The sequence below is a fragment of the Salvelinus alpinus genome, chromosome 21 (genome assembly GCF_045679555.1).
Source record: "Salvelinus alpinus chromosome 21, SLU_Salpinus.1, whole genome shotgun sequence".
NCBI lineage: Eukaryota > Metazoa > Chordata > Actinopteri > Salmoniformes > Salmonidae > Salvelinus > Salvelinus alpinus.
The window spans coordinates 33,236,610-33,244,345 of record NC_092106.1 but is presented as its reverse complement, the minus strand read 5'-3'; the positions used below and the strand labels follow the sequence as shown (position 1 = coordinate 33,244,345).

Below are 7,736 nucleotides of genomic sequence, written 5' to 3'. Positions count from 1 at the left end.
ACCTGCATTGTTCTAGCCATAGAGTTCTGTGCATACAGCGGAAACCTATTTATATTTGTCAGAAAAAGGGTACACACCACTAATAATTGTAAAAATCAACTTTATTATTTTTATTTCAAAACAGAAAACCTGTGCAAATCTTTGCATCATGTGAACTTATTGGAAAACTACAGCATGTCTAATGAAACACAACCACTTCTGAAAGGAGAGAAACATCAAGGCACTGACATTGTGTCCCTTTCTACACTGATGAGACAGCAATCCCCCTGAGATAAATAACTGAGGTCCTCTGACCTATCAAAACTCTTTAACTACAAATTCCAGTTACATTGTGAATTAAAGCAAGTTCCCTTTAGGCATCATTCCCAAGAATGCATCTTTGGTTGGCAAGGAGCCGAGTCTAGCAAGCAAGTTGAAAAGCTTCAGTTACTGATTATTTATATCAATGTTCCAGCCATTTGATTGAGCTTCTATCAGCTACACAAAAACTAAACTTCAAAACAAAAACCATTTCAGACTTGGGGCCAAAGTATCAGGCTAGCCTCCAATTGGGAAAACAAAAATTTGACAACCTCCTCTAAAGTTTGGGGATGGGCTTGGCTGCCATGGCGATGCTCTCGATGGCAAACTCTCGTCAGATCCCCGTCGGATCCTGAAGAAGCCCCCCAGCTGTTCTTCACCACCCAGAACTTCTGACCAGTCATGTGACAGTGGCCGTAGCCCACCAGCAGCACCGCGGGGTTGGTCAGCTCAAACGGGTTGTAGGAGTCATGGAGGCCCGTGTGATGGTAGATACCCTCCTTATAGTGCATGAAGTCAGGATACACCTGGAGGAAAACAGTGTGAGGAACACACCTGGCCATATTGACTTCACAAACATACTGGCCATTACTCAGAGCTAGCCAATACACAAACTAGCCAACGTGTGTGTGTGTGTGTGTCTCACCTCGAAGGCCACCCCTACGGGGCCATGCTTGACCAGTTCCAGCATCATGGCAGACTCACTGCAACCTCCGTAGAACCCTCCCACGTAGCTGTAGTCCGAAGCGTAGTGGCGGAGACAGCCATTGGGAACGTCACAAGGGGAATCCTTCCCAACGTACGGATAACACGACTCGTCCACGACCCCAAAGTCCTGGACGTACTTTCCAATGAGGTAGGGGAAACTACCATCACAACCTGAGAGGGAGAGCAGTGAGGGTTAGAGGAGAAATACTCACATAATTAAAACACAATTATGCAGCATGTATGTGTGCAGGTGTTACCTTGTGAGTACTGGGAGCAGGAGACTTACTGTGGACTGAAGATGGGCGTCTCAGTGTTGTTTGGATCCTGACACGAGCTTCCAACATTCCCATCGAGGAAAAAGAATAGCAGCTACCACACGAAGCTGGAGCCGACAGAGTAGAAGTCAAACCCTGCACTGTCACAACCAATCTAACACTTCTCTGCTATAATCACCACTGTAAAAACCAGACACCCAGTCAAGCAGTCAGTGAATCATAGTCAACCTATTTTAGCCCCAGGCAGCAACCACACACACAGCAGTAGGCCTCTGTTAACCTTTCAACAGCACTCCTAAATCCCAGCCCTGTAGTGCACCCCCGCCCCTCCCCTCAGCCAGCCATCCAACCACTCACTATGCTTGATCTGTAGACATACGAGCACACTGTCTGCGGTGTTGAGACAGGAACATTATAATCCAAAGGGACTGTGGCCTTTGATTTAGCAGTCCACATTGTTTAACCAGAAAGAAAAAAAACTGGTGTGACAATGGTACTGCATGATCTGTAGAGCAGCAGATCACCTGAACATGATACAGGGGTTGGGAGAGGAGACACTGCCGAGAGGCATGATAGAAGAGTAGGTATTTGACCCGGTGTGTTACCCTGGTTGCGGACAGGACTGAGGTAGTTGACACCGTCGACGTCTCTCCAGTCCCAGCGCTCAGGGAGGCCGGCCGCCATCTTGACTAGCATTACTGTTACAGAGGCAGGGCCAACACGTCTGGGGAGGAGTATAGAGACCAGGGCCACCATAGATTTACTTTTTACAATTACTCCAAAATGAGTTTATTGGACACCTTTAGCTAGTACCTCTGTTGTAAAGTCCTGTTTCATACCGACCGGTCACAACTGATGTGATCTTATTCCCTACCTTCCTGAAGTGTGCACTAGTCTTCCACCCCCTATCCTAAGACTCAGTCATGACTATTCTTTCAGAAGTCACATCTCACATCTGAATGGCTCATTTACCCCTGCTTCTTCCTTGGAGCTGTAGTCTGAAGTTCCCCAAAATGACTCATAACTATTGAATTCATGTGTCAACATATCAGTTTCACAAGTGAGTGACTGTACCTGGGGATGTGTGAGGCTGGTCCCCCAGCCCTGTGCTTTAGCTGCTGCAGAGTGTAGGTCTCATGTTCACTGTAGGCTGTGGCTTTCCAGGAGCTCTGGGCCATATTGATGGAGTTAATGAAGTCCAAGTTGTGTTTGTAGGACCTCTGGAGCAGCCTGGGGGAGAAGAGAGAGCAGGGGGGGGGAGAAGAGAGAGCAGCCTGGGGGAGAAGAGAGAGCAGCCTGGGGGAGAAGAGAGAGCAGGGGGGGGGGGGGGTAAACATCTACACAGCTTGAGGAAATGAACAAATGCAGGACCACTAGAGCAGCCCGAGGGAGAGAACTGCAATTCTCAGAATATAACACCACCACACTTAGGTGAGAAACATGAGCATTGCCACAGCCAATGTAAATAGAAAGCATAAAGCCCAAGCAGATCGCTTGCTTTTCAATATGAGCAACAGTAAAAATGGCACCATGGATGAAAAGTTGCCTTCTAGCCAACTATAGAACTTCAATGTGAAATTGTAGAGGGGATTATTGGGCACCATTATTATTCTTAGTCTCAGTGTCTCAAAACATCTATAAAACCCATAAGAATACTCACAGGAGGTCATTGTGGGAGTAGAGGTGTGTGCGCACAGAGTGAGGGGGTACTGGGACTACCCTCTTGGCAGTGAAGCAGGCCCAGTTGTTCCCCAGAGAATCATGGACCCAGCCTGGCAGAGTCTGGTCCCAGTAGCTGGTCACCTCAGAGTCCTTCTCAGAGTACTGGAACAGAGGAGAAACTGTCACTGCATGTGCACACATTTGTGTGGAGACGAATGACATCACATAAGATATTGAATGTCATCTTTATGGCCCGAGTTGAAGATTTAAAAAAATAAGTCACCCTCATCTTTAAAAGCAAAAGTGCAACAAGTCAAATGTTTTATGCAAATGTGGCCATTACCCTGATAAAGGCTTCCAATAAGAGTGAGCAGACATGTACTTGCTCATAAAGCCACAAACAAAGAATGGGCTTTTAGAGGAAAGCATGTAGTGGGACAGTATGTCACTGTCCCAAAACAAGTCCAGACAGTTACAATAAGGAAGCAGAATTGATGACTGCAAGTCAGCTCTACCATGTAGAAGAAAGAACACTCCCCTGATCCAATAACAGGGAGTCATGTGAAAAAGAAACAAAGACTGAATGCAAAACAAAATATTATCCTGAATGAAATAGGCTGTAATTACAGCCCTGAAAGCAACTTTGAATCACAAGCCTGAAAGTATCAATAATGTAGTAATTGAGATGAAAGCTGGCTTCTACACCTTGAACAGTACAATTACAAGGTTACCAGCCATGCATCTGATGAGCCTGAAACTTAGCGCACAAGGCAAGTGCATTTCCATGTCTGCCAAAAAGCTTCCAGACCAACAGATCGTAGTATTGTTACCAGTATAAGCTAAACTGTAGCCCTGAATGAAACACTTGCATCAGCATAACCGAGAGTTTAAACCTACCTTGAAGAAGCCAAACCACTTGTAGTCGTTGAGGACCACCTCGAAGCCCTGATTGTAGATAAGGGTAAAAAAGCCCGTGTTTCCCAGGTCGTCCACCGCCAGACACCTTCTCCAGTTGCACCGTTATCGACTTATCAACGCTGTCTTTAAACCCAACATACAAACGTTTTGGTAATTACTTATCAATTCAACTTTGGGGCTCTTCTGTATCGCTAACAGGGGCTAGACAACGTAACATTGGGCAGAGGGGAAAATTGTAACAAACATTGTATCAATGATATTGTAACAAAGGCAGTCAATAGGCTACAAACAAACGCAATATTAGGCTACCGGATACCGAGTCAAGTTAACAGCCAGATTAAAAATGTTAAATTCTTCCCTATTTCTAGGAACAGGGCAGCGCGCTGTGAGTGTCCCTCCATCTCTTACCCATCCGAGAGCAGCTGATGCCCTTGTCTTGCCCGCCCTTCGATACCTGGAACACCCAGGAACCCAACAGATCTTCATAGGTGCAGTTGGCCGGGGTATCAGCCCGGGAGCCCTCCACCCAGAGCAGGAACACACACCACAACACACCGCTCACCTTCATCGCGTCACACCACGCTTCTGTTTACAGAGCTACGCAGAAATTTGAGTCTACGATAACTAGCGAGTGCCCAAGAGCAATAGCCTAAGTATCGGCCCAAGTAGAAAAAGGTATGCTATATTTCACCTGCTGGACTGGTTTGTGTAGTGTCCTCTGCACTCTTGTAAGTTCACTTCGGTCATATGACCCACTGAAGTTTTCCACGTGACTCGCTGGTTCTTTTTGCTTCCAGAGATGAGAGGAGACAAAGATGATATATTATATTGCCAAGATAGCCGAGGAACCGAACTAACAATGGAAATGCATGTTCTCAATGAGAGAAGCCAAGTCAGGTGGAACATTTCGAGCCAATGAGAGGGCCATTTCGAGTCACAATACGCGTGTGAACAACAGGCAAAACGAAGTCGTTTTTTCTCAGTTACCGGAATGACACATGAATCCACTTTTTACATTTACATTTGTAACAGCTGAAACATTACGATAATCCACTTATATCAGTACATTTGTAACAGCTGAAACATTACGAAACGTATATTCGATCAAATTAGCCGTTATTGTAAAATAAGAATTTGTTTTTAACTGATTTACCTAGTTAAATATATCTTAAAAAATAAAAAAGTAAAACGTATGTTGACACTCATAGATCTCCATAAAAAGGGCTTATCTCACGCGGCCAGATTTTGGGAGGAGTAAATCCTCTCGCTTCGCCTCTTCCTCTGTGGAGGAGAGGCGTGAATTGGAAAGGCAAACTTTGCAAGTGTCGGCAATTGACTTTGGGATGTTCGGTGTTAAGGCAAGTCACTTCAATTGGTTTTCAGCTGTGAAGACAACACAAATGTCACTGTTCTTCACTTCAGCAACGCTAGTGTGGCTGCCTTTTGAAGTATTTCATCACTTCAGCAACGCTAGTGTGGCTGCCTTTTGAAGTATTTCATCAGTGAAAGATCAGTGTTTTATTGGATAATGAGAAAACATCCATTACATTCTTTGTTTTTTCAAGGTTTGTGTAAAAAGGATACAGCAGTGCAGTTCCTCCAATTAACCTTTAAAATAATATTGAAGTAGTGTTCACTACATTTTAGTGATTTAGCAGACACTGTTATCCTGAGCGATTAGGGTTAAGCAGTGGTGGGAAAGTATCCAACTGTCGTAAAAGTATAGATACCTTAATAGAAAATTACCCAGTAAAAATAATACTTGAGTAAAAGTATAAAAGTATTTGGTTTTAAATATACTTAAGTATCAAAAGTAAAAGTATCAATAATTTCTAATTCCTTATATTAAGTAAAGCAGACGGCACCATTTTCTTGTTTTTAAAATGTACAGATGGCCAGGGGTACACTCCAACACTCAGACATTATTACAGATAGCCAGGGGAACACTCCAACACTCAGACATTATGTACAGATAGCCATGGGAACACTCCAACACTCAGACATTATGTACTGATAGCCAGGGGTACACTCCAACACTCAGACATTATTACAGATAGCCAGGGGTACACTCCACCACTCAGACATTATTTACAGATAGCCAGGGGTACACTCCAACACTCAGACATTATTACAGATAGCCAGGGGTACACTCCAACACTCAGACATTATTTACAGATAGCCAGGGGTACACTCCAACACTCAGACATTATTACAGATAGCCAGGGGTACACTCCAACACTCAGACATTATTACAGATAGCCAGGGGCACACTCCAACACTCAGACATTATGTACAGATAGCCAGGGGTACACTCCAACACTCAGACATTATTTACAGATAGCCAGGGGTACACTCCACCACTCAGACATTATTTACAGATAGCCAGGGATACACTCCAACACTCAGACATTATTTACAGATAGCCAGGGGTACACTCCAACACTCAGACATTATTTACAGATAGCCAGGGGTACACTCCAACACTCAGACATCATTACAGATAGCCAGGGGCACACTCCAACACTCAGACATTATGTACAGATAGCCAGGGGTACACTCCAACACTCAGACATTATTACAGATGGCCAGGGGTACACTCCAACACTCAGACATCATTACAGATAGCCAGGGGCACACTCCAACACTCAGACATCATTACAGATGGCCAGGGGTACACTCCAACACTCAGACATTATGTACAGATAGCCAGGGGTACACTCCAACACTCAGACATTATTACAGATGGCCAGGGGTACACTCCAACACTCAGACATCATTACAGATGGCCAGGGGTACACTCCAACACTCAGACATCATTTACAAAAGATGCATTTGTGTTTAGTGAGTCTGCCAGGCCAGAGGCAGTAGGGATGACCATGTGTTCTCTGTTTAGTGAGTCTGCCAGGCCAGAGGCAGTAGGAATGACCACGTGTTCTCTGTTTAGTGAGTCTGCCAGGCCAGAGGCAGTAGGAATGACCACGTGTTCTCTGTTTAGTGAGTCTGCCAGGCCAGAGGCAGTAGGAATGACCATGTGTTCTCTGTTTAGTGAGTCTGCCAGGCCAGAGGCAGTAGGAATGACCACGTGTTCTCTGTTTAGTGAGTCTGCCAGGCCAGAGGCAGTAGGGATGACCATGTGTTCTCTGTTTAGTGAGTCTGCCAGGCCAGAGGCAGTAGGAATGACCATGTGTTCTCTGTTTAGTGAGTCTGCCAGGCCAGAGGCAGTAGGAATGACCACGTGTTCTCTGTTTAGTGAGTCCGCCAGGCCAGAGGCAGTAGGGATGACCACGTGTTCTCTGTTTAGTGAGTCCGCCAGGCCAGAGGCAGTAGGGATGACCACGTGTTCTCTTGATAAGTGCGTGAATTGGACCATTTTCCTGTCCTGCTAAGCATTCATGTAATGAGTACTTTGGGTTGTCAGGGAAAATGTATGGAATAAAAAGTAGAATAGTTTCTTTCGGAATGTAGTGGAGTAAAAGTTGTAAAAAATATGAATAGTAAAGTAAAGATAACCCCAGGGATTTTTGGGGTAAGTGTCTTGCTCAAGGGCACATCAACAGATTTTTCACCTAGTCGGTTCGGGGATTCAAACCAGCAACTTTTCAGTTACTGGCGCAACATGCTTAACCACTAGGCTACATATCTAGGCTATTTATGCCTTATTGGCCATTAAATAGGATAGGGCTGTATAGAGTAACACAGTAGAAGTTATAATATAAAACCTAGTGGTCAAACAAGGAAATGGTTCTAATCCTTTTTCCATCATTCATTTTCCCCATTGGGGATTTTAGAAACACTTAAAATAAGGGCTGTGTTTGGTGTAGGCTTATCCTGTCGTGACGTTTTGATAAGTGTAAATCTCTCTAGGACATTAGG

At 44.7% G+C, this 7,736-nt stretch overlaps 1 pseudogene; it reads right to left on the bottom strand.

Annotated features, from left to right (window-relative positions):
- Positions 1–83: 83 nt before the first annotated feature.
- LOC139548258 (dipeptidyl peptidase 1-like) lies at positions 84–4,721 on the bottom strand (annotated as a pseudogene).
- Between the last annotated feature and the right edge of the window lie 3,015 nt (positions 4,722–7,736).